The sequence below is a fragment of the Suncus etruscus genome, assembly GCF_024139225.1.
Source record: "Suncus etruscus isolate mSunEtr1 chromosome X unlocalized genomic scaffold, mSunEtr1.pri.cur SUPER_X_unloc_20, whole genome shotgun sequence".
NCBI classification, from domain to species: domain Eukaryota; kingdom Metazoa; phylum Chordata; class Mammalia; order Eulipotyphla; family Soricidae; genus Suncus; species Suncus etruscus.
The window spans coordinates 4,907-29,881 of NW_026060316.1; the positions used below are offsets into that span (position 1 = coordinate 4,907).

Here is a 24,975-nt window from a genome sequence, read left to right on the forward strand (position 1 = left end):
TGCTCCTTTGACGCTAAACCTTAAAAATAATACGTGTAAGCTTTTGAGGTTAACTTAAACTAATATGCATGTGCATGAAAGTGTAAAAAACTACTATGCCTTCAAGTTTAAGGAGTTACGTAAATGTTATGGCTTTAGACTGCTTTGTGTACTGCTAAGAAATGTACTACAGTCTCGGATATTGTGGGACAAAGTAATTGTACATGGGTTTTGTTTTATTTTTTTTAATGTTCTTTGACTCTAAATTAAAAATTATGGTGTCAGCAGAGGAATTCCTTCTGAGAACTCTGGGTGATTGTACTTCCACTGACACTTTACCTTGTCCTCTTTCTTTGCATCATTGTTCACTAAGAAAAAAAGAGAGAGAGATCTACATTAAAAAGAGCCCACAACTAAATTACCCTTTTGTTTTAAATATATATATGGAACACTTCACGAATTTGCATGTCATCATTGCTCAGGGGCCATGCTAATCTTCTCTGAATCATTCCAATTTTAGTATATGTGCTGCCGAAGTGAGCACAACTAAATTACCGTTAATGGCAAAAAATTAAAAGCATTTCACGAAGGTCAGAAACTAGGCAAGATTTCCCCTCTCTCCAATTTTATACAACAATAGAAATCCTAGCGAAAACAATCTGACAAGAAGAAGTAAATAAAGGAATCCAAACAGGGAAAGAGAAAATCAAATATTCTCTCTTTTTTTTTTTTTTGCAGATGATATGATATACATAGAAAATCCTAGAGTCCACAGTAAAACTCCTAGAAACAATAAACCAATACAGAAAAGTGGCTGGTTACAAAGTTAATACACAAAAGCCAGTAGCATTCCACTATACAAACATTGAAACAGAGGAAAAAGAGATTAAGGAGATTATCATATTTAAAATAGCACCTAAAATACCAAATAACTAGGAATCAACCTGACAAGAGAAGTGAAAGACCTATCCATAAAAACTTCTAAACCCTTCAGAAAATAATTAAAAAGACTTAAGAAAATGGTCGTGAATAGAAAGAATTAACAAAATGACTATCGTACCTAAGTTACAATATAGATTCAATGCAATGCCTATCCAAATTCAGACATCATATTTAAGGACTTAGAACAATTAATTATATAGTTTGTAAAAAACTAAAATAGACTTGGCTAGCCAAATCCATACTCAAAAACAAGAAACTGGGGAAATTTCCTTAACCTGAAGCTCTACTATAAGCCATAGTGATCAAAATAGCATGGCACTATAAATAAAAATAGAGTCACAGAATTATGTGCCAGAATAGAACATACCGCTTAATATATATAGTCATCTACTTTTTGACAAAAAGCTAAGAATCTGAAATGGAATAAAGAGAGTCTCTTCAACAAATGATGCTGGAGCAACTAGACAACCACCTGTAAGAAATTAAAGATTGACCCATACCTCACACCTTATACAAATGTAAATCAAAAATGGAGTAGAAACCTTGAAACAGACCCAAATATATAAAGTTCATTGAAGAAAATGTAGGCAAAACTCTTTAAGACTTATATTTCAAAAGTATTTGATGATAGAAAGCCAATGGCAGAACTTTAACACCAAACCTAAATAAAGGGGACTACATCAAACTAAAAGGTTTCTGAATGATGAAAGAAGCCTGGTAAAAACTAGAGGATAGCTAAGAGAATTGGAAAATATTTTTGTGGTCAACAATCAAATAAAGTGTTAGTATAAAAAATACAAAGCACTCAGAAAGAAAAGCCCCCCAAAACTAATATAGCCACAGAAAAATGGGGAGAAGATATGACTAGACACTGCTTTTAAAAAGACCAAAAGATGGCAAATAGACACATAAAAACATGCTCACCATCACTCATCATTAGGGAAATTTACATCAAGACAATAAAGTTACAACTTACACCAGTGAGGATGGAACATAACAAAAATAATAAAAACTATCTTTGTGGTAAGAAAGGAACTCTCATTCCTGCTGTTTGGAATGCTATCTCATCAATCCCTATGGAAAACAGTATAGAGAGTGCTCAGTAAACTTGGAATTGAGCTGCCATTTGACCCAGCAATCGTACACCTGTGTATCTGTCCTCAAGAAGGAAAAACATTCATCCCAAAGTATACATGCATTCCACAATTTATAGCATGACTTAGCACAATAGCCAAGATTTAGAATTAACATCGATAACCAACAACCAATGAGTGGATCATGAATATATGGTACTTACACACATTGAAATACTACATAATGGTCAGAAATAATACAATCATGTATTGTGTAGCAGCACTGATAGATCTAGATAATATTACATTAAATAAAGTAAGCCAGAAGAATAAGAACAAATACAAAATAATAGCACTTATACGAGGTATTTGGAACATAAACCATATATACTTATAATACTCCATAAGCAAATACAATGGTCTAATAGGGCAAAAACTCCAAGCACCGGTGATGTCAGAATATAGCGATGAGAACTGTTCAAATCCAGTGAAAGGGGAACACAAAGCCTCAATTAACCATTACACCATAAAGAATTCAGCAATAACAAAAACCGCTGTTTAGAGTGAACAGGTAAGCAATCAACATTTAATAACAAAGGCTTAAAATTTTAAGGTACTGATCCAAAGAACCAGATGTAGAATATGATTGAAAGCCAGGAAATACAATTGTTAGTTACTATCAACATGTTTTAATACCTTAATTTTTTATGTATAAAATAACCCTTCGACTTCTTTGTCCATAGTACTTCCTAGAAACATAGGGTGGACTCTCTAACTCTATGCCTCAGTGCTTAATCATACATTTTATATAAAGTTTTCATTATGACAATGTCTTGATAAAATAAGCAATATAATCATGCCCTTTTATTCATGTGTCCTATTCGGACCTAAACAATATGATCATTAAGACCAATAAAACGCTCAATCTTGAACCACAGACTTATGATACAGGTTCCACTAATCAAATTAGTTTCTGCAAATTACCTCTTTACTCTTTTTACTCATCTCCTTTTTGCTCTTTTTCTTCTTTCTTCTCTTTATTTTCTTCTTATTTCTTTTTTACTTCTCTTCTTTAGTTTTCCTCCTGCTTTGTCTTCATAAAATTCAATCTATGCTAAATGAGCCCACACTGTCAATTTTTCTTTAGAAAAGAAACCTCAATATATAAGATGAGATGGATAATACTACATAGGGTGGCCACCTCTTATATATCATAATACTATGTGCTTAGTATGCTGGATGCAAAACTAAGCTTGTATTAAAAATGTTCTAGCCACTTTCGAAACCTGAAACCTTCTATTAGCAAGGCGCAATACACTCATAGACAAAAGGCCTAGATATCGGATAAACTTCCAACACTGACGTACTGACCCCATTTTCTTTATATTTTACTTATGTGTACTCTATTTTCTTACCTTTCTTTTCTCTTCTATCTTCTCTCTTGTTTTTCCTCTCTTTCTCTCCTAATCTATATCTTAGCTCAGACCCAACCTATAAAGATCAGGCCTTCAACAATAATTTGAATAGATTTCTAAAGTCTCTTTATATTTGGACATGAGTTTGTGTAAGTGGTCATCTCTCTGACGGCCATACCTAACCTGTAAACAATCCATGTCTATAAGATATATACTCCTCCTTTATATGTTCCCTCCTTCCCCTTCAGAAATCCTATTCTCTCATCCCCTGATTCTGATTTATTATCCCTCCTCATTTAAACCTCTTTACCCTCAGTTCTTAACTCATTAGGCACCAAGACCGACCTCCTTTCTCAACAAATCACCACCTAACTCCCAAAACAAAACGCCACCATCGCAGTCCCATATCTTGTACCCTGGCAAGAAATTTCAATGGACACACCTGCTGACTAATGCTATGTGGCCCTTCTTACCCACCCCCAAATGTGAACTGTTGCATAGTACTGTATTCATCTTCAGAAGGACACCAGCTCAAGAAAACTACCTATTCCATTAATGTGGCAAATGATTTCTCAAACTCAACAAGGCCACAGTGTGTAATAAAAAAGTGCCTTGGATTTCACCCCCTACAAGAATATCTCAAAAGAGTAAATAAAAATGTATATAATGCCTTTTTATATTTAATATTTCTATAATAATGTTTTAAGAGTGTTTATTCCTAAACATAAAAGTTCCCCCATCCATCATATTTTCTTTAATTTCTTTTTTAAATCCATTTTTATTTATTTCTTCTACATACATATTTATATATTTTCTTTTACTTCATCTGTTTTGGTTTTGCTTGGTATGATAACCGAGAAGAAAAAGTCTTGCCAGGGAAAAAAGCTCAGCTCAAAACCAGGGCACAGATACTGTGCAGCCTGTTAGTCTTACCCCCAAATGCACCAGCAATAAAATATGACACCATACACTTTTGTATAGGCACAGTCATATACGGGGAAACCTTATGCACAGAATCAAGATCTTATCTTCTAGGCCTAAGAACTCATACTTTATATAATAAAGGGGCACTCCCCACCCTGAACATGTTTTATGTTGACCCAACTTAGACTCACTGAGATTGGACAGTGATCATCCAACCCTAAACCCCATATACCAGACTTAGAACCGATAGAGTTCCCTGCAACACCAGGCTCCAAACTCCCCCTGGGAAATTCCTAAGACTGCTCTGGCATCAACTTGTGCCAGTTTTAATATGTCATTCTGACAATGAGGAAATGGCAACAACTTGATCAAAGAGCAGGTTGTCCTTTCTGATTACCTAATGGTAATATGAAATAAAAATATATATAGTCTTTTGATCTGTGCAAAAACCAAGAGCACTAATTACTGATTTTGCTAACCATGATTGGGAAGAACTTATTCTGGGACCCGATATTTTAGCCTAGGACTTGTACAAAAATTATGATGTCTAATTCCATAGATCCGACATTGACAGCTGCATCCGAGCGGAGTCTGGAACCATATTGAAGATACCATCCCAGGCTACAGTTGAGGATCTGAGTAAAAACCAAGGCCACTTATTACAGAAGACTGGTTACAACAATGATAGAACAAGAACAGAAAAACCGGCAGCTTTTGCAGCAGCTGGGTTCCCTGTTTGTGACATTAGGCGGGGAAAATCCACGAAAATACGCCTGCCCAGTGGGGCCCAAATGTGAAAAACTGTGAGTGCTACCAGTGTATGTCTATCTACTGTCCTCTTGCGTGAAAATCTTGGGAGTGGGGCAAAGACGCTCCAGAAAACTTGACCTCCCACAGGCCATGTTCAGGGCGGGACACCAGAACAAAAAAAAACCGGCAGCTTTTGCAGCAGCCAGGTCCCCTGTTTGTGACATCATGCAGGGAAAATCCATGAAAATATGCCTGCCCAGTGGGGCCCAACTGGGAAAAACTGTGAGTGCTACCAGTGTATATCTGTCTACTGTCCTCTTGCGTAAAAATCTTGGGAGTGGGGCGAAAAGAGGCTCCAGCAGAGCACGGCCACTTTGCTTCACTACGCGGCTATGCGCTCTTTCTAAGAAAAGAACACCATTGCAAGAAGAAAAAGTCACACTAAGAACTGTGCTATATCACAGAAGCAAGCATTTCTATCCAGACCATCTACTCTCTTGCATGCTCGGGCCTAAGATTTGATCCTGTGTGAGGCTTCATCCACGGAGGACTCCCCTCCCTTAGAGGCAAGTCGGCCCCTGCAGAAAGGGCGGAGACAGAGGAGTGTGCTGCCTGCATCATATAGACAATGAATACCACCACAAAACGTAGGAAAATGCATAATACAAGTGAGACAATGGGGAAACAACGCAGGCCAGCATCAGACATAGAGAATGAAGAGGACAATTCTGATGACCAGATAATGACCAACCAACTAATCAACCTCTCAGATAAGGACTTTAGACTAGCAGTATGGAAGATGCTCAAAGAACTCAAAGAAACCATGGATCGAGTTAGAACAGAACACTAATAAGAACCAAGAAAATGTAAAGACAGAAATCACAAAACTCCAAACTGAAATAACATGTCAACTAACAGGCCTGAAAAACTCAGTAAACGAAGTGAATGCCAAAATGGATAAGCTCTGGGACAGGGTATCAGAAGCTGAGAATAGACTTGGTGCTGTGGAAGATGAGATACATAACAATTCCATACAGCAGGAGAAATTGGAAAAAAACTTAAAGCAAATAAACAGAAAAAGGAAAAATTAGTCAAAGAATGGGAACAGATGAAAATAGAAGTCTATGATAAGATCAACAGAAAAAACTTAAGAATCATTAGAGTCCCAGAGACCCAGGAAGAAAATTTCCAGGAAGAATCAATGGTCAAGAACATCATTAAAGGAAAGTTCCAGAGTTAAAGAATATATGTGATCAAATCCTGCATGCTCGAAGACTACCAACCAAAAGAGATCCCAGAAAAATCACCCCAAGACACATCCTAGTCACAATGACAAATCCCACAGATAGAGACAGAATTCTGAAAACAGCAAAATCAAAAGAGGAAATTATGTTTAAGCAAGCATCCTTGAGATTTACAGCAGACCTGTCACCAGAAACACTCAACGACAGAAAGCAGTGGTGGGATATTGTGACAAGACTAAATGAAATAAATGTGTCACCCAGAATACTATACCCAGCAAAACTCACTTTCCAGTTTGACAGGAGAATACATGGTTTCACAGACAAAAACAGCTCAGAAACTTTACAGACACAAAACCAGTCTTAAGAGAAAAACTGAAAGACCTAATCTAAGACAAGAACAACCAAAAGATACACCAAATTTCGATATAAAGATGGCATTAAATCCCAGGACAATTCTTTCTCTCAACGTCAATGGACTAAATGCACCAGTCAAGTGACACAGAGTGGCTAAATGGATCAAAAAACTCAATCCAACCTTCTGCTGCCTACATGAAACGCACCTCAATAGTCAGAACAAACATAGACTCAAAATAAAAGGCTGTAGAAAAATTATCCAAGCAAACAACACCCATAAAAAGCTGGAGTGGCCATACTAATATCAGATAATGCAAACTTTATACCCAGGAAGGTTGTAAGGGACAAAGATGGACATTTTATATTAATCAAGGGGTATGTAGAGCAGGAAGAAATCACTCTCCTAAACATATATGCAGCAATTGAGGGGCCAGCAAAATATTTAATACAACTGTTGACAAATCTGAAAAATAATATCAATAACAACACAATAATTGTGGGAGACCTCAACACGGCTTTGTCCACACTGGATAGGTCAACCAGACTGAAACCTAACAAGAATATACTAGACCTGAGGACAGAAATGGAAGAAAAAGGCCTAGTGGATATTTATAGGACACTCCATCCCCAGAAACCTGGATACAAATTCTTCTCCAATGTATATGGGACATTCTCCAGGATTCTACATGCTGGCACATAAAACATACCTGCATAATATCAAGAGGATAGAAATTTTGCAGACTACCTTCGCTGACCACAAGGCTCTGAAATTATTTGTGAATTCCAAAGGGAATCAGAAGAAAAACCTTAACACCTGGAAGTTAAACAGCCTCATACTCAATAATCAGTAGGTCTAAGATGAAATCAAGGAGAAAATCAAAAGGTTCCTGGAAACAAATGACAATAAAGACACAAACTATCAGAACTTATGGGACACAGAAAAACAGTACTGAGAGGAAAATTTATAGCTTTGCAAGCACACATCAGGAAGGAAGTAGAAGCTTACCTGAGTAGCTTAATGACACAGCTAATAGAACTAGAAAGTGCTCAACAAAAGGATGCAAAAGTAGGAAGACGGAAGGAAATATCAAAGCTGAGAGGAGAAATCAATGAAGTGGAAACCCAGAAAACAATCGGAAAGATCAAGAAAAGCAGAAGTTGGTTCTTTAAAAAAATAAACAATATTGATAGACCACTGGCAAACCTAACAAAGAAAGAGAGAGAGAGAAACTTGATAACTCGTATTAGGAATGAAAAAGGAGAGATCACTACTGATATGACAGAGATTCAAAGGTTAATTAGAAACTACTTTGAGCAACTCTACTACACCAAAAATGAGAACCTGGAAGAAATGGATAAATTCTTGGACTCATAATCTTCCATGGTTGAAGGAAGAGGATGTAGCATATCTAAACAGCCCCATCACCATTGAGAAAATAAAAATGGTAACCAAAAGTCTACCCAAAAACAAAAGCCCAGGCCCAGATGGATTCACTAATGAATTCTTTCAAACGTTCCATGAGGAACTACTGCCAATCTTGGCAAGACTCTTTCATGAAATTGAAGAAACGGAAACACTTCCAAATAGCTTTTATGAAGCCAACATCACCTTGATACCTAAACCAGACAGAGATGCTACAAAAAAAAGAAAGTACAGACCAATATCGCTGATGAATGCAGATGCAAAATTCCTTAACAAAATCCTGGCAAATAGGATTCAATGCCTCATTAAGAAGATCATCTGGACACGCCCAGAAAGGGAGGAGCCACTGAACTTCGCTGGATCTCAGATGCCAGCACCCTTCTGCCTCTCTACTCTGCTGTCCTGCATTTTCGGCCTGATTTCACCCTTGGTGCGGCTCATCAGCCAGCCTGCCTTCCTGTGAACTTTCCGGGGAGTCTGCCTTCCCATGAGCCTTCCGTGGAGGTGAGTCGACACGCCCAGAAAGGGAGGAGCCACTGAACTTCGCTGGATCTCAGATGCCAGCACCCTTCTGCCTCTCTACTCTGCTGTCCTGCATTTTTGGCCTGATTTCATCCTGGGTGCGGCCCATCTGCCAGCCTGCCTTCCTGTGAGCCTTCCATGGAGGTGAGTCGACACGCCCAGAAAGGGAGAAGCCAGAGGAGCACGGTTGCGCCGCTCCCCTTCGTGACGGTGCACAACATTTAGCCGATGAATACAATCACAACACGTAGAAAAACACGCAGTACTAGTGTGACAATGGGGAAACAACACGGGCCAGTGCCAGACATAGAGAATGAAGATGGCAACTCTGATGACTTGAACATGACCAACCACCTAGTCAGTCTCTCAGATAAGGAGTTTAGAGTTGCAATATGGAACATGTTCAAAGAACTCAAACAAAGTATAGAAGAGAAAACTAAAAAGAATCAGAATTTGAAGATAGAAATGAGAAAACTCCAAACGGAAATTTCAGATCAAATAACAGGTCTGAGAAACTCAGTAGATGAATTGAAGAAAAACATGTTTGAGATTTCCCACAGGTTAACAGCAGCTGAGGATAGAGTCAGTACACTGGAAGATGAGATACATAACAATTACATACAGCAGAAGAAATTGGAAAAAAGCCTCAAAGCAAATGATCAAACAATGGAAAAATTACTCAAAGAATGGGAACAGATGAAAATAGAAGTCTATGATAAGCTCAACAGAAACAATTTAAGAATCATTGGAGTCCCAGAGACTCAGGAAGAAAATCTCCGGGAAGAATCAACAGTCAAGAACATCATTAAAGAGAAACTACCAGAGATAATGAATACATGTGATCAAATCCTGCATGCCCGAAGGGTGCCAACTAAAAGAGACCCCAGAAAAAACACCCCAAGACACATCCTAGTCACAATGACGAATGCCATAGAGACAGAATTCTGACAGCAGCAAGATCAAAAAGAGAAATTACACTTAAGGGAACATCCTTGAGATTTACTGCAGACCTGTCACCAGAAACACTCAAGGCCAGAAGGCAGTGGTGGGACATAGTGACAAAACTCAATGAAATAAATGCTTTGCCTAGAATACTGCACCCAGCAAAACTCACTTTCAGGTTTGAAGGAACAATACATAGTTTCACAGACAAACAATAGCTCAAAAACTTCACAGACTCAAAACCATTCTTAAAAGAAAAACTGAACGGCATACTTTAAGACAAGGCTTACCAACAGACACACCAAACTTTAATATAAAGATGGCACTAACTCCCAGGACAATTCTTTCTCTCAATGTCAGTGGGCTAAATGCACCAGTTAAGAGACACAGAGTGGCTAAATGGATCAAAAAACTCAATCCAACCTTCTGCTGCCTACAAGAAACGCACATGAATAGTCAGAACAAACATAGACTCAAAATAAAAGGCTGGAAAAAAATCATCCAAGCAAACAACACCCAAAAAAAAGCAGGAGTGGCCATATTAATATCAGATGATGCAAACTTTATACTTAGGAAAGTTGTAAGGGACAAAGATGGACATTTTGTATTAATCAAGGGATATGTACAGCAGGAAGAAATCACCCTCCTAAACATATATGCACCGAATGAGGGGCCAGCAAAATATTTAATACAACTGTTGACAAATCTGAAAAATAATATCAATAACAACACAATAATTGTGGGAGACCTCAACACGGCATTGTCAACACTAGACAGGTCAACCAGACTGAAACCCAACAAGAATATACTAGACCTGAGGAGAGAAATGGAAGAAAGAGGCCTAGTAGATATATACAGGACACTCCACCCCCAGAAGCCTGGATACACATTTTTCTCTAATGTACATGAGACATTCTCTAGGATAGACTACATGTTAGCACACAAAACATACCTCCATAATATCAAGAGGATAGAAATTTTGCAGGCTGCCTTTGCTGACCACAAAGCCCTGAAATTATATATAAACTACAAAGGGACACAGAAGAAAAATTTTAACACCTGGAAGTTAAATAGCCTCATACTGAATAATCAGTGGGTCCGAGATGAAATCAAAGAGGAAATCAAAACCTTCCTGAAAACAAATGACAATGGAGACACAAATTATCAGAACCTATGGGACACAGCAAAAGCAGTACTGAGAGGAAAATTTATAGCTTTGCAAGCACACATCAGGAAAGAAGAAGGGGCATACCTGAATAGCTTAATGACGCAGCTCATAGAATTAGAAAGTGCTCAACAAAAGGATCCAAAAATAGGGAGGCAGAAGGAAATAACAAAGCTGAGAGCAGAAATCAATGAAGTGGAAACCAGAAAAACCATCCAAAAGATCAACGAAAGCAGAAGTTGGTTCTTTGAAAAAATAAACAAGATTGATAGACCACTGGCAAAACTAACAAAGAAAGAGAGAGAGAGAAACTTGATAACTCGTATTAGGAATGAAAAAGGAGAGATCACTACTGATATGGTAGAGATTCAAAGGGTAATCAGAAACTACTTTGAGAAACTCTATGCCACTAAAAATGAAAACCTGGAAGAAATGGATAAATTTTTGGAATCTTATAATCATTCACGATTGAATGAAGAGGATGTAGCATATCTAAACACACCCATTACTATTGAGGAAATTAAGAAAGTAATCAAATGTCTGCCCAAAAACAAAAGCCCAGGCCCAGATGGATTTACTAATGAATTCTTTCAAACCTTTCAAGAGGAACTACTACCAATCCTGGCAAGACTCTTTCATGAAATTGAAAAAACAGGAAAACTTCCAAATAGCTTTTATGAAGCCAACATTACCTTGATACCTAAACCAGACAGAGATGCTACGAAAAAAGAAAATTACAGACCAATATCGCTGATGAATGCAGATGCAAAGATCTTCAACAAAATCCTGGCAAATAGGATTCAATGCCTCATTAAGAAGATCATCCACTACGATCAAGTAGGTTTCATTCCAGGAATGCAAGGCTGGTTAACATCCGTAAATCTATCAACATAATACAAAACATCAACAGCAAGAAAAATAAAAATCACATGATCATATCAATCGACGCAGAGAAAGCACTTGACAAGGTCCAACACCCATTCTTGATCAAAACTCTCAGCAAGATGGGAATGGAAGGAACCTTTCTCAATATAGTTAAGGCCATTTACCACAAGCCAGAGGCAAATATTGTCCTCAATGGAGAAAAACTGAAAGCATTTCCTCTAAATTCTGGCACAAGACAAGGCTTGTCCACTCCTTTCAACACTCCTATTCAACATAGCACTGGAAGTACTCGCTATAGCGATTAGGCAAGAAAAGGATATCAAGGGAATCCAGATAGGAAAGGAAGAAGTCAAGCTCTCAATGTTTGCAGATGACATGATACTCTACTTAGAAAACCCCAAAGACTCTATCAAAAAGCTTCTAGAAACAATAGACTCATATAGCAAGGTGGCAGGCTACAAAATTAACACACAAAAATCAATGGCCTTTCTATACACCAATACTAATAAGGAAGAAATGGATATTAAGAAAACAACTCCATTCACTATAGTGTCACACAAACTCAAATATCTTGGAATCAACTTGACTAAAAATGTGAAGGACCTATACAAGGAAAACTATAAAACTCTGCTCCAAGAAATAAGAGAGGACACGCGGAAATGGAAGCACATACCCTGCTCATGGATTGGCAGGATTAACATCATTAAAATGGCAATACTCCCCAAAGCACTGTACATATTTAATGCGATCCCCCTAAATATACCCATGACATTCTTCAAAGAAGTGGACCAGGCACTTTTGAAATTTATTTGGAACAATAAACACCCTCGAATAGCTAAAGCAATCATTGGGAAAAAGAATATGGGAGGAATTACTTTTCCCAACTTTAAACTTTACTACAAAGCAATAGTTATCAAAACAGCATAGTATTGGAATAAAGACAGGCCCTCAGATCAGTGGAATAAGCTTGAATACTCAGAGAATGTTCCCCGGACATACAATCATCTAATTTTTGATAAAGGAGCAAAAAATCCTAAATGGAACAAAGAAAGCCTCTTCAACAAGTGGTGTTGGCAAAACTGGGTAGCCACTTGCAAAAAATTGAACTTAGACCCCCAGCTAACATCATGTACGAAGGTAAAATCCAAATGGATTAAAGACCTCGATATCAGCCCCAAAACCATAAGATATATAGAACAATACGTAGGTAAAACACTCCAGGACATTGAGGCTAAAGGTATCTTCAAGGAAGAAACTGCACTCTCCAAGCAAGTGAAAGCAGAAATTAACAGATGGGAATATATTAAGCTGAGAAGCTTCTGCACCTCAAAGGAAATAGTGCCCAAGATACAAGAGCCACCCAATGAGTGGGAGAAACTATTCACCCAATACACATCAGATAAGGGGCTAATCTCCAAAATATACAAGGCACTGACAGAACTTTACAAGAAAGAAACATCTAATCCCATCAAAAAATGGGGAGAAGAAGAAATGAACAGACACTTTGACAAAGAAGAAATACAGATGGCCAAAAGACACATGAAAAAGTGCTCCACATCACTAATCATCAGGGAGATGCAAATCAAAACAACAATGAGATACCACCTCACACCACAGAGAATGGCACACATCACAAAGAATGAGAATAAATAGTGTTGGCGGGGATGTGGGGAGAAAGGAACTCTTATCCACTGTTGGTGGGAATGCCGTCTAGTTCAACCTTTATGGAAAGCGATATGGAGATTCCTCCAAAAACAGGAAATCGAGCTCCCATACGATCCAGCTATACCACTCCTAGGAATATACCCTAGGAACACAAAAATACATTACAAAAACCCCTTCCTTACACCTATATTCATTGCAGCACTATTTACCATAGCAAGACTCTGGAAACAACCTAGATGCCCTTCAACAGACGAATGGCTAAAGAAACTGTGGTACATATACACAATGGAATATTATGCAGCTGTCAGGAGAGATGAAGTTATGAAATTTGCCTATACATGGATGTACACGGAATCTATTATGCTGAGTGAAATAAGTCAGAGAGAGAGAGAAAAAAACGCAGAATGGTCTCACACATTTATGGGTTTTAAGAAAAATGAAAGACATTCTTGCAATAATAACTTTCAGACACAAAAGAGAAAAGAGCTAGAAGTTCCAGCTCACCTCAGGAAGCTCATCACAAAGAGTGATGAGTTTAGTTGGATAAATAACTACATTTTGAACTGTCCTAATAATGAGAATGTATGAGGGAAATTGAGAACCTGTTTAGAGTACAGGCGGGGGTCGGGTGGGTAGGAGGGAGACTTGGGACATTGGTGATGGGAATGTTGCAAAAAAAAAAAAAAAGAGAAATCAACTAATTATAAACAGTAACCACAGCAATTGTAGTCACTCTCTATGTGTGGTTATAATAAACCAGGTACTGTAAATACATAAAAAAAAGAAGATCATCCAGTACGGTCAAATAGTTTTCATCCCAGGAATGCAAGAATGGTTTAACATCCATAAATTTATCAACATAATACACAACATCAATAACAAGAAAAATAAAAACCACATGATCATATCAATAGATGCAGAGAAAGCATTTGATAAGTTCCAACACAAAAGAGAAAAGAGCTGGAAGTTCCAGCTCACCTCAGGAAGCTCACCACAAAGAGTGATGAGTTTAGTTAGAGAAATAACTACAATTTGAACTGTCCTAATAATGAGAATGTATGAGGGAAATGGAGAGCCTGTTTAGAGTACAGGCGGGGGTCGGGCGGGGAGGAGGGAGACTTGGGACATTGGTGATGGGAATGTTGCACTGGTGATGGGTAGTTTTCTTTACATGACTGAAACCCAAACACAATCATGTATGTAATCAAGTTGTTTAAAGAATAAAAATGTTAATCTGCCATGAGCCCCATATGTTCAGTGGCACAGCTTGGGAAAAAAAACAATGATAGAACAGAATATCTAAAACCATAAAGAAAGACTCTAGCCTATATTTTGTCCTATGACTTGTGTAGATACTAAGATCTCTAGTTACAGAGGCCTGATTTTATCATCCACAACTGAGCATAAAGTGCACTCGACATCTTAAAAAAGACCCTGGTGTATGGTTATTAGCATGTATGGAGCCAAAAATTTTCTGGAAGCAGTGTGCTTCAAGGGCAGAATCTTTTAGGCCAAGTGAATTCCCTTATTTACTCCCCAATACTTACTGTGCCTATGCAAAAAAAAAAGAAAGTGAGCAAAAAACCTTGCCACACCAGGACTCCCTTTGTTTATTTTTGTTTTGTTTTTATTTATTTTTTTCTTGTTCTCTTTTTTTTCTTTTTAATTCTGTGGTTCATATTTGGTGATTTTTTTGGTTGTTGTTGCTGGGTACTATTCATTTATTCGGTCGTTACTATCTTTTATGAATGTAGTTTGTTGGTTATGTTTTTCTTTTTTCTTTTTGTCTTCTCAGAGCTGAACCACACATTGAACTATCTTGTTCTACCTCATGAATTGAGGGGGAAAATAAAAGTGAATGGTACCAGGACCAAGCAGCCATATGATCATTTAATGGAAATAAAAATCGTCAGTCTTAAACAAAAACCCAAAGTCAACAAAAACAAAATTGATACTTCATCTCCAACAATCTATACACAGAGGGAAATAGTCACATAGCACTCCAGAGGGCAAAGAAGGGAGATATGGGACATTTGCTGGAAAAAATGGGTGGAGGGATCACAACCATGGTGGTGGAAATGGTTACCAATTGTCACTATTTACATCAAATATTAAATACTGTAAAGGACTTGTTATACACTTTTGGTCACAATAAACAGTATTAAAATTTCTAATTAGAGAATAAGGAAGATAACAATAGAAAATTAAAGACAAATAGATAATATTATCAGAAATCTTCCTATTAAGTTACTTTTAAAGTGTACACTACAATTTGATAAATTATTCTCTCATATTTTAAAGACAAGTTCATAACCATTTTAAAAATAAAATATCTACAATTTTTGCATATTTTATTTCCAAAATAGACTCATGTACAATGTTATAAATATCAAATTTAGAGCAATATTATATATTGCAATATGTGTCACAGTTTGCTCCACAACATTACAGAGCTAATGTTACCTATGAAAAAGCTTGGCTTATTTTTTGGGGGGGCCACACCCGTTTGATGCTCAGGGGCTCCTCCTGGCTAAGCACTCAGAAATTGCCCCTGGCTTGGGGGAACCATAAGGGACGCCGGGGATTGAACCGTGGTCCTTCTTTGGCTAGCGCTTGCAAGGCAGACATCTTACCTCTAGCGCCACCTCGCCGGCCCCAAAGCATGGCTTATTAATAAATGCTCATACTGTATGTGCTGGAGATATATACCATGTCTATACAATCTATAAATGTAAAACAGAAAATTAAAATTAAGGTATTTTCAAAGTAAAATAGTTGATGGATTTTCAACTAGCCAAGGTACAAATATAACCTATTTTTATTCAGTAGATGACTCAATAAATATGTGGTATGTATTTGTGGCATATAAGGGAAAAATACACCTAACTTCTAGTTTAACTTTTGAAAAATTTTCTTATCAGTATTTTCCAGATTGAGTTAATATTCAGTGTCAAAATAGTTTTTGTATTTTGAGTTATTTTGGGCGGGGGTTGGGGTCAAACTGACTGTGCTCAATGGTTCCTCCTGGCTCTATGCTCAGAAATCACTCCTGGAAGGGTCAGGGGACCCTATTGGATGCCGGGACTTGAACCACCAATCTTCTGCATGCAAGACAAACGTTTTACCTCCATGCTAACTCTATCAGACACCAAAATAATTTTTATACATATTCTTTTTGTACCCTGATTAATTCATTCTCTAAATAGGTAATTGGGATAAAATGTGAAACTTATATTTTTTAGTTCTATAAACAGGAGTTTTCTAAAACTCCAAAATATGTTTAAATTTCTATCTAATAATCCCAAGTCACTAGACTTATATTCCATTCATGCATGTACTACCAAACAAAGCTCACATGTTGCTAGATTTATAAATATATAAAATTACTTTAAATAACTTGATAACAATTCCACATTATTCTCCTGCCACCCTCCCCAGGGACTCATGCGCCTCGGGAGTGAGGCAAGGCAGGTTCCTCACATGTTCCCTCCCCGTCTGCTGTTTGCGGGAACACGCTTGCTGTACCTCCGGGTCCCAGAGGCTTGGAGAGTGACAAAGAAAGAAAGAGGGAGGTGATTGGTTGGCCTGCTTAGCACGGCTTTCGGCCTGAGCAAACTCTGTGTGAAGCGAGCTGGGGGACTCGCAGGGTAGTGCGGGCACGAGTCAGAGATAGAGTGTTCCTTGTGCATGTTTTTCCACTGCCCTGTCTCTGAAATCTCTTGGGAGTGGGCCAAAAGGGCCCAGAAAAATAGCTCTCTCAGAGGCTCATCCAAGGGCTGGAGCACCAAGGAACTGTGCCTGACCATGAAAACAGCTATCAGCAGTATTGTGCATAAAGGAAGGTCCCTAGTTTGTGAGGTCAGGCTGAGAAGTCTACACCCACCAAATGATTCCCGACTGTGAGTGTTGCCTCTGCGTCTTTTTCCACTATCCTGTCTCCAAAACCTCTTGAGAATAGGCTGAAAGGGCCCAGATAAATAGCTCTCCAAAGTCTCATCCATAAGCCGGAGCACAAAGGAAATGTCTGACCATGAAAACAGGCTATCTGCAGTGTTCTGCAAAAAGGAAGGTCCACTGTTTGTGACGTCAGACTGGGAAAATCTATGCCCGCACAGTGATTCCCGACTGTGAGTGTTGCTTGTGCGTATTTTTCCACTGTCCTGTCTCTGAAACCTTTTGGGAGTGGGCCGAAAAGGGCCCAGAATATAGCTCTCTCAGAGGCTCATGAAAAGGCCAGAGCACCGAGGAACTGTGTATGACTATGAAAACCATCTATCCAAAGTATTATGCAGAAGTGAAGGTCCCAGTTTGTGAGTCAGGCTGGGAAAATATAAGCTCGCCCAGTGATTCCACTGTGAGTGTTGGCTCTGTGTGTTTTTCCACTGTCCTGTCTCCAAAACATCCTGAAAGTGGGCCAAAAAGGGCCCAGAAAAATAGTTCACCCAAGGCTCATCCAACAGCCGGATCGCCAAAGAAATGTGTCTGACCATGAAAACCGACTATCAGCAGTATTCTGCAAAAAGAAAGGTCCCCTGTTTGTGAGGCCAGGCTGGAAAAATCTATACCCGCCCAGTGATTCACGACTGTGAGTGTTGCCTGTGCATATTTTTCACTGTCCTTCTCAGAAACCTCTTGGGAGTGGCCCAAAAAGGGTCCAGAGTAAAAGCTCTCCCAGTGGCTTATCTAGGGCCGGTGAGTCAAGGAACTGTGTTTGACCATGAAAACCGGCTCTCCGCAGTGTCCTGCAAAAAGGAAGGTCCCATGTTTGTGAGGTCAGGCTCAGAAAATCTACGCCAGCCAGGTGAGTCCCGACTGTGAGCGTTGCCTCTGCGTATTTATCCACTGTCCTGTCTCCATGTCTTGGGAGTGGGCCGAAAAGTGCCAAGAAAAATACCTCTCCCAGAGGCTCATCCAACGGCTGGATCACCAAAGAACTGTGTCTGACCATGAAAACCGACTATCAGCAGTATTCTGCAAAAAGAAAGGTCCCCTGTTTATGAGGCCAGGCTGAAAAAATCTATACCCGCCCAGTGATTCACGACTGTGAGTGTTGCCTGTGCATATTTTTCACTGTCCTTCTAAAAAACCAATTAGAAATATGCCAAAAGGGCCCCAAAAATAGCTCCATCAAGGCCCATACAAGGGTCAGAGCACCATGGAATTGTGACTGACCATGAAAACCGGCTATCGGAAGTATTCTGCAGAAAGGCAGGTCCCATTTTAGTGAGGTCAGGCTGAAAAAAAAAATCCACGCCCGCCCTGTGATTCCAACTGTGACTGTTGCCTGTGCGTGGTTTTCCACTGTCCTGTTTCCGAAACCTCTAGGGAGTGGGCAGAAAAGGGCCCAGAAAAATAGCTCTCCCAGAGGCTCATCCAAGGGCCGGAGGCTAAGAAACTGTATCTGACAATGAAAACCGGTTATCCCCAGTACTCTGCACAAAGGAAGGTCCCTATTTGTGACTTTAGACTGGGAAAATTTATGTCTGCACAGTGATTCCCAACTGTGAGTGGTGCCTGTGCGTATTTTCCACTGGCCTTTGAAACTTCTTGGGAGTGGCCCAAAGAGGGCCCAGAAAAATAGCTCTCCCACAGGCTCATCCAAGGCTGGAGTGCAAGGAACTGTGCCTGACCATAAAAACTGGCTATACGAAGTATTCTGCAGAAAGGAATATACCCTGTTTGTGATGTCAGGCTGATAAAATCTACACCCACCAGTGATTCCCGACTGTCAGTGTTGCCTGTGCATGTTTTTCCAGTTCTGTCCTCGAAACCTCTTGGAGTGGGCCAGAAAGGGCCTAAAAAAATAGCTTTCCCAGAGGGTCATTCATGGGTCAGATCGCCAGGGAACTCTGTCTGACCATGAAAACCGGCTATCCCCAGTATTCTGCAGAAAGAAGGTCCCTGTTTGTGATGTCACGCTGGGAAAAATCCACGCCTGCCCAGTGTTTCCCGACATTGAGTGTTGCCTGTGAACGTTTTGCCACTGTCCTTTCTCCGAAATATCTTGTGACTGGGCCAAAATGTGCACAGAAATATTGCTCTTCCAGAGGCTCATGCAAGAGCCGGAGTGCCAAGAAACTGTTTCTGATTATGAAAATTGGCTATCCTCAGTATTCTGCATAAAGGAAGGTCCCCAGTTTGTGACGTCAGGCTTGGATTATCTATGCATGCCCATGACTCCCGACTGTGAGTGTTGCCTGGGTGTGTTTTTCACTGTCCTGTTTCTGAAAGCTCTTGGTAGTGGGCTGAAATGGGCCCAGAAAAATTGCCCTCGCAAAGGCTCATCCAATGGCCAGAGTGCCGAGGAGCTGTGTTTGGCCATAAAAACTGGCTATTCGCAGTAACCTGCAATAGGGAAGGTCCCCTGTTTGTGAAGTCAGGCTGGAATAATCTATGCACGCCAGTGATTCTCAACTGTGAGAGTTGCCTGTGGGTGGTTTTCACTCTCCTGTCTCCGAAACTTCTTGGGAGAGTGGCCGAAAAGTGACCAGAAAGATAGCTCTCCCAGAGGCTCATCCAAAGGCTGGAGCTCCAAGGAAATGTGTCTGACCATTAATCCTGCTATCCGCAGTATTCTGCAACATGGAAGGGACTCTGCTTGTGACGTCAGGCTGGGAAAATATATTCCCACACTGATTCCTGACTAAGAGTGTTGCCTGTGCGAATTTCCCACTGCCCTGTCTCCAAAACCTCTTGGTAATGGGCTGAGAGGACCCAGAATAATAGCTCTCCCAGAAATTGATACAAGAACTGGAGTGCAAAGGAACTGTGCCTGACCATGAAATCCGGCTATCCAAAGTATTCTGCAAAAAGGAAGGTCCCCTGTTTGTGACATCAGGATGGGAAATTCCATGGCTGCCCAGTGATTCCTGTCTGTGATAGGAATGGTCCATTTTGTTAGTGACGTTAGGCAGGGATAATCTATGACTGCCCTGTAACTCCCAACTGTGAGTATTGCCAGTGCATGTTTTCCACTGTCTTTTCTCTGAAACCTCTTGGGAGTGTGCCGGAAAGGGCCCAGAAAAATAGCTCTCCAGAGGCACATCCAACGTCCTGATCGCCAAAGAACTGTGTCTGTCCATGTAATCCAGCTATCCATAGTATTGGGCAAAAATGAAGGTCACCTGTTGGCTACGTCAGGATGGGAAAATCTTTGCCCATCCAGTGATTTTCGACTGTGAGTGTTGCCTGTGGATATTTTTCCACTGTCCTGTCTCAGAAACCTCTTGGGAGTATGCCAAAAAGGGCCCAGAAAATAGCTCTACTAGAAGCTCATGCAAGTGCTGGTGCGCCAAGGAACTCTATCAGACCATATAAACTGACTATCCGCAGTATTCTGCAAAAAGGAAGGTCCTCTGTTTGTGACGTCAGGCTGGGAAAATCTATGCCTGCCCAGTGATTTCTGACTGTGAGTTTTTCCTGTGCGTGTTTTTCCACTGTTTTGTCTCTGAACCCTCTTGGGAGTGGGCCGAAAAGGGCCCTAAAAATAGCTGTCTCAGAGGCTCATGCAAGGGCCAGAGCGCTAAGGAACTGTGTCTAATGATGAAAAACTGCTATTCGCAGAATTCTGCCAAAAGGAAGGTCCCCTGTCAGTGATATAAGCTGAGAAAATCTACTCCCCCACACATATTCCCAAATGTGATTGGTCCCTGTGCGTGTTTTTCCACTGTCCTGTCTTCGAAACCTCTTGGTGTGAGCCAAAATGGACCCAGAAAAATAGCTATCCCACAAGCTGAAGCATATATATTCTATATTTTAAACTTTTAAATTCTAATTTCTTAAATTCTAAATTTTAAACTTCCAAATTCTAAATTCTAAAATTCTAAATTGCATATTCTAAAATTCTAAATTCTATATTGTAGAATTCTCAATTCCAAAATCAGAAATTCTATATCTATATTCTAAAATTCAAAATTCTAAATTCTATAATTCTATATACTATATTCTAAATTTCTAAAATCTAAATTCTAAAACCTAAATTCTAAATTCTATATTCTATAATTGTAAATTCTATATTCTAAAAATCTATATTTCATATTCTAAAATGATAAATCATATATTTTAAATTTCTATATTCTAAATTCTAAAATTTTATAGTTTATATTCTAACTTCTTAAATTCTAAATTCTAAAATATAAATTCTAAAATTCTAAATTCTATATTCTAAAATTCTACATTCTGAATTCAAAAGTCTAAATTCTATATCCTATAATTCAAAAGTGTAAATTCTAAAATCTAATTTCTAAGACACTTAATACTAAAATCTAAAATTTAAACTTCGAAATTTTCAATTCTAAAATTATAAATTCCATATTCTTAAATTCTATAATTCTAAAATCTCTATTCTAGAATTCTTAATTCTATATTCTAAAATCTAAGATTCTACATTCTAAAAAGGAAATTCTAAAATCATTTCTAAAATTTGATAAAACAAAATTTGATTTCTAAACTCTTAAATTCTAAATTCTAAAGTCTACAATTCTAAATGTTAACTTTCTAAATTCTAAAAGACGACCATTTGAAATTCTAAAATTCTACATTACTTGGGCTTGTGGGGCACAAGTGTTGGCATCTGCCTGGCCATTGCTAGCCAAGGACAGACTGTGGTTTCATGACCCTCCATCCTATTTGGTTCCCAAAACACAGAACAATTTCTGAGTCCATAGCTAGGTGAAACCAATTCACGTCACCTGCTGTGGCCCAAAATCCATAAAGGAAAAACAAAAACCCATGAATAATCATATAAAATTCTATATTGATAAATTTCTACATTTTATTCTAACATTCTAACATTTTAAAATCTGAATTCTAAAATTCTTAATTCTCTATTCTAAATTCTAAGATTCTAAATTCTATATTCTAAAATTCTAACATAAAATTCTCAATTCTAAAATTCTTAATTTTATATATTAAAATTCTAAATTCTATATTCTAAAGTATTAAATTCTAAATTCTAAAATTCTGTATTCTATAATATATTCTATATTCTAAAATTCTAACTTATAAAATTCTAAATTCTCTAAATTCTAACAATTTTAAATTCTATATTCTAAAATTCTACATTTTACATTATAAATTTCTAAATCATTTATTCTAAAATTTTAAATTCTAGAAATCTACATTCTATATTCTAAAATGCTAACTTCTAAAATTTTAAATTATAAAATTTGAATTCTAAAATTCTACATTTTAAATTCTAAAATTCTAATTTTTCTATATTTTAAAATTCTAAATTCTAAAATTCTACTTTCTAAATTAAAAAATTCTAAATTCCATATTTTAAATTCTTAATTCTATATTCTAATATTCTAAATTCTAAAATTCTGTAGTCTATATTCTAAAGTTCTAACTTCTAAAATTCGAAACTATAAAGTCTAAATTCAAAAATCTAAATTCTATATTCTAAAATTCTACATTCTAAATTCTAAAATTCTAAATTATTTATTCTAAAATTCTAAACTCTCAATTTTAAAATTATGTATTCTAAAATTCTCACTTCTAAAATCCTAAATTATAAAACGTAAATTCTAAAATTCTAATTTCCGTATTCTAAAATTCTACATTTTAAACTCAACAATCCTAAATTCTGTATTTTCAACTTCTAAAAATGATGCTAATATAATCATTGTTATTTTAGAATATAGTTTTTATAACTTAGAATTAGAATTTTTAAAATTTAGATATTACAATTTAGATTTTAGAAGTAGAATTTTAGAATATAAAACATAAATTTTTAGAATTTAAAATTTAGAATTTTAGAACGTAAAAAATGTAGAAAAACATAGCAACAATACAAAAATCATTATGGATGATAAAATCAGACCTCTGTAGCTAGAGATCTGCTCAGTCATGATTGTTACAGTCTTCTGTTGATAAAAAAAACCTGAAAACCAAGTTATGTTTAATAACTTGGAATAGAAACAAAAAGAAAAGCAATAAAATGAGTTCACTAAGATCAATGCACGTAACCAACTAAGCCATGTTTTTTGATTATTATTTTCCCTTTTCTCAAAGCATTAGCAAATTATCTACTTTTAAATACTTTTGTACTTATTAATTCAAATCTGCCTCCAAAATAAAATATAAATACTGGCAGTTTCGAAAATACTAAATAATCTATGAGAAAAATTATTAAAAATATAAGTTCATGGGGCCAGAGAGGTGGCGCTAGAAGTAAGTTGTCTGCCTTGCAATCGCTATCAAAGGAAGGAACTCGGTTCTATCCCCCGGTGTCCTATATGGTCGCCCCAAGCCAGGGGCGATTTCTTTTCTTTTCTTTCTTTCTTTTTTTTTTTTTGCACACCCTTCTCTGTGATCTGTACCAGCATATGAACCTAGTGTTCCCCATTCCCTTATATTATAGGAAATCTTATATTTTAAGATATATTCTTTTTTTATATATTTTATTTAAACACCTTGATTACATACATGATTGTGTTTGGGTTTCAGTCATGTAAAGAATACCACCCATAACCAGTGCAACGTTCTCATCACCAGTGTCCCAAATCACCCTCCTCCCCACCCGACCCTTCCTATACTCTAGACAGGCTTTCCGTTTCCCTCATACACTCTCATTATTAGGACAGTTCGAAATGTAGTTATTTCTCTAACAAAACTCATCACTCTTTGTGGTGAGCTTCCTGAGGTGAGCTGTAACTTCCAGCTCTTTTCTCTTTGACCTCCTTGCTGGCTAAAGACCAAAAGGGCCAAAAAGGGCCTCATTGCCTCTGGTCAAACCTTATCTCCCCTTTCTGAGATCCCGCCCAGGAAATGGGCGGGGCCTTGCAGGTAAGGTCAAGTTACCTAGGAAGAATGGGTGGGGGGTGAGGCTTCACAAATAGGTTCAAGGAGAGTGGGGGATAGCATATAAGGACCAAGACGGCATGTTCCCAATCCCACCACCTGTCCCACAGTAATCTTGTGTGAATCAAGATTGTTTTGTCATCGTAAGTCTTCCAATTTGTTGGTGATCCTGGGAACACCGAAGGTGGCAACGCCTTCATATAGCATATCCAGCAGTTTTCATAGTCAAGGTCAGTTATAGTGGCAGCAGAAGCATTCATCATGTCCAAAATAAGCTGTGCTGTGGATGCAGGTCCAGCAGGTATAACCGTTGTAAAATATGCTGTGGGAATAACTTCTGTGGGTAGTGCTGGTGTATGAGGAGGAAAAGGTGCCGGGGGAAGGGCAAAAGACAGTCCATTTAAATGGTGCAAAATTAGATTGGGGCCCAGAACTGCTCCTGCAGGAGATGGCGGCTGATTAACAAGTTGTAAAGAAAAAAATCATGCTGGGATCTGTGCCAGAAATATACAGTCGAAGTCCCCATTCCAGGACAGATGTCCAGTAATGGGCTTTACCATTCTTAATAATAGGGTTGCACCATCGCTTTCCTTGCCAAGTGCTACACGACCCATCTTTGGCTCCTTTTCTGACTTTCTCAAAGTCAGAAAAGGAGCCAAAGATGCCACATATGCGGTTGTACTCACGGGAACTGTGGGTGCCGGGACAAACATAAAAATCATTTTTTTGAAAGAGTTGTCTGTTGAGGGCATTGCCACATCCTGCCTGCTTAGAAGAAATAACAGGCGGCCCTGGGATCCGGCAGTGTATCCGCCTTTACTGTAGCCATTGGCAAGGGTTTGAGGCGGCTTAGATTGGGGTCAATAAGAGTCTGGCACCTGCCAATTTT

General features: G+C 38.2%; 1 non-coding gene across 1 annotated transcript; it reads right to left on the bottom strand.

Moving 5' to 3' along the window:
- Positions 1–416: 416 nt before the first annotated feature.
- LOC126000605 (U6 spliceosomal RNA) lies at positions 417–523 on the bottom strand. Its single transcript, XR_007492812.1, has one exon. It is a non-coding gene; the product is annotated as a U6 spliceosomal RNA (small nuclear RNA).
- Positions 524–24,975: the final 24,452 nt, after the last annotated feature.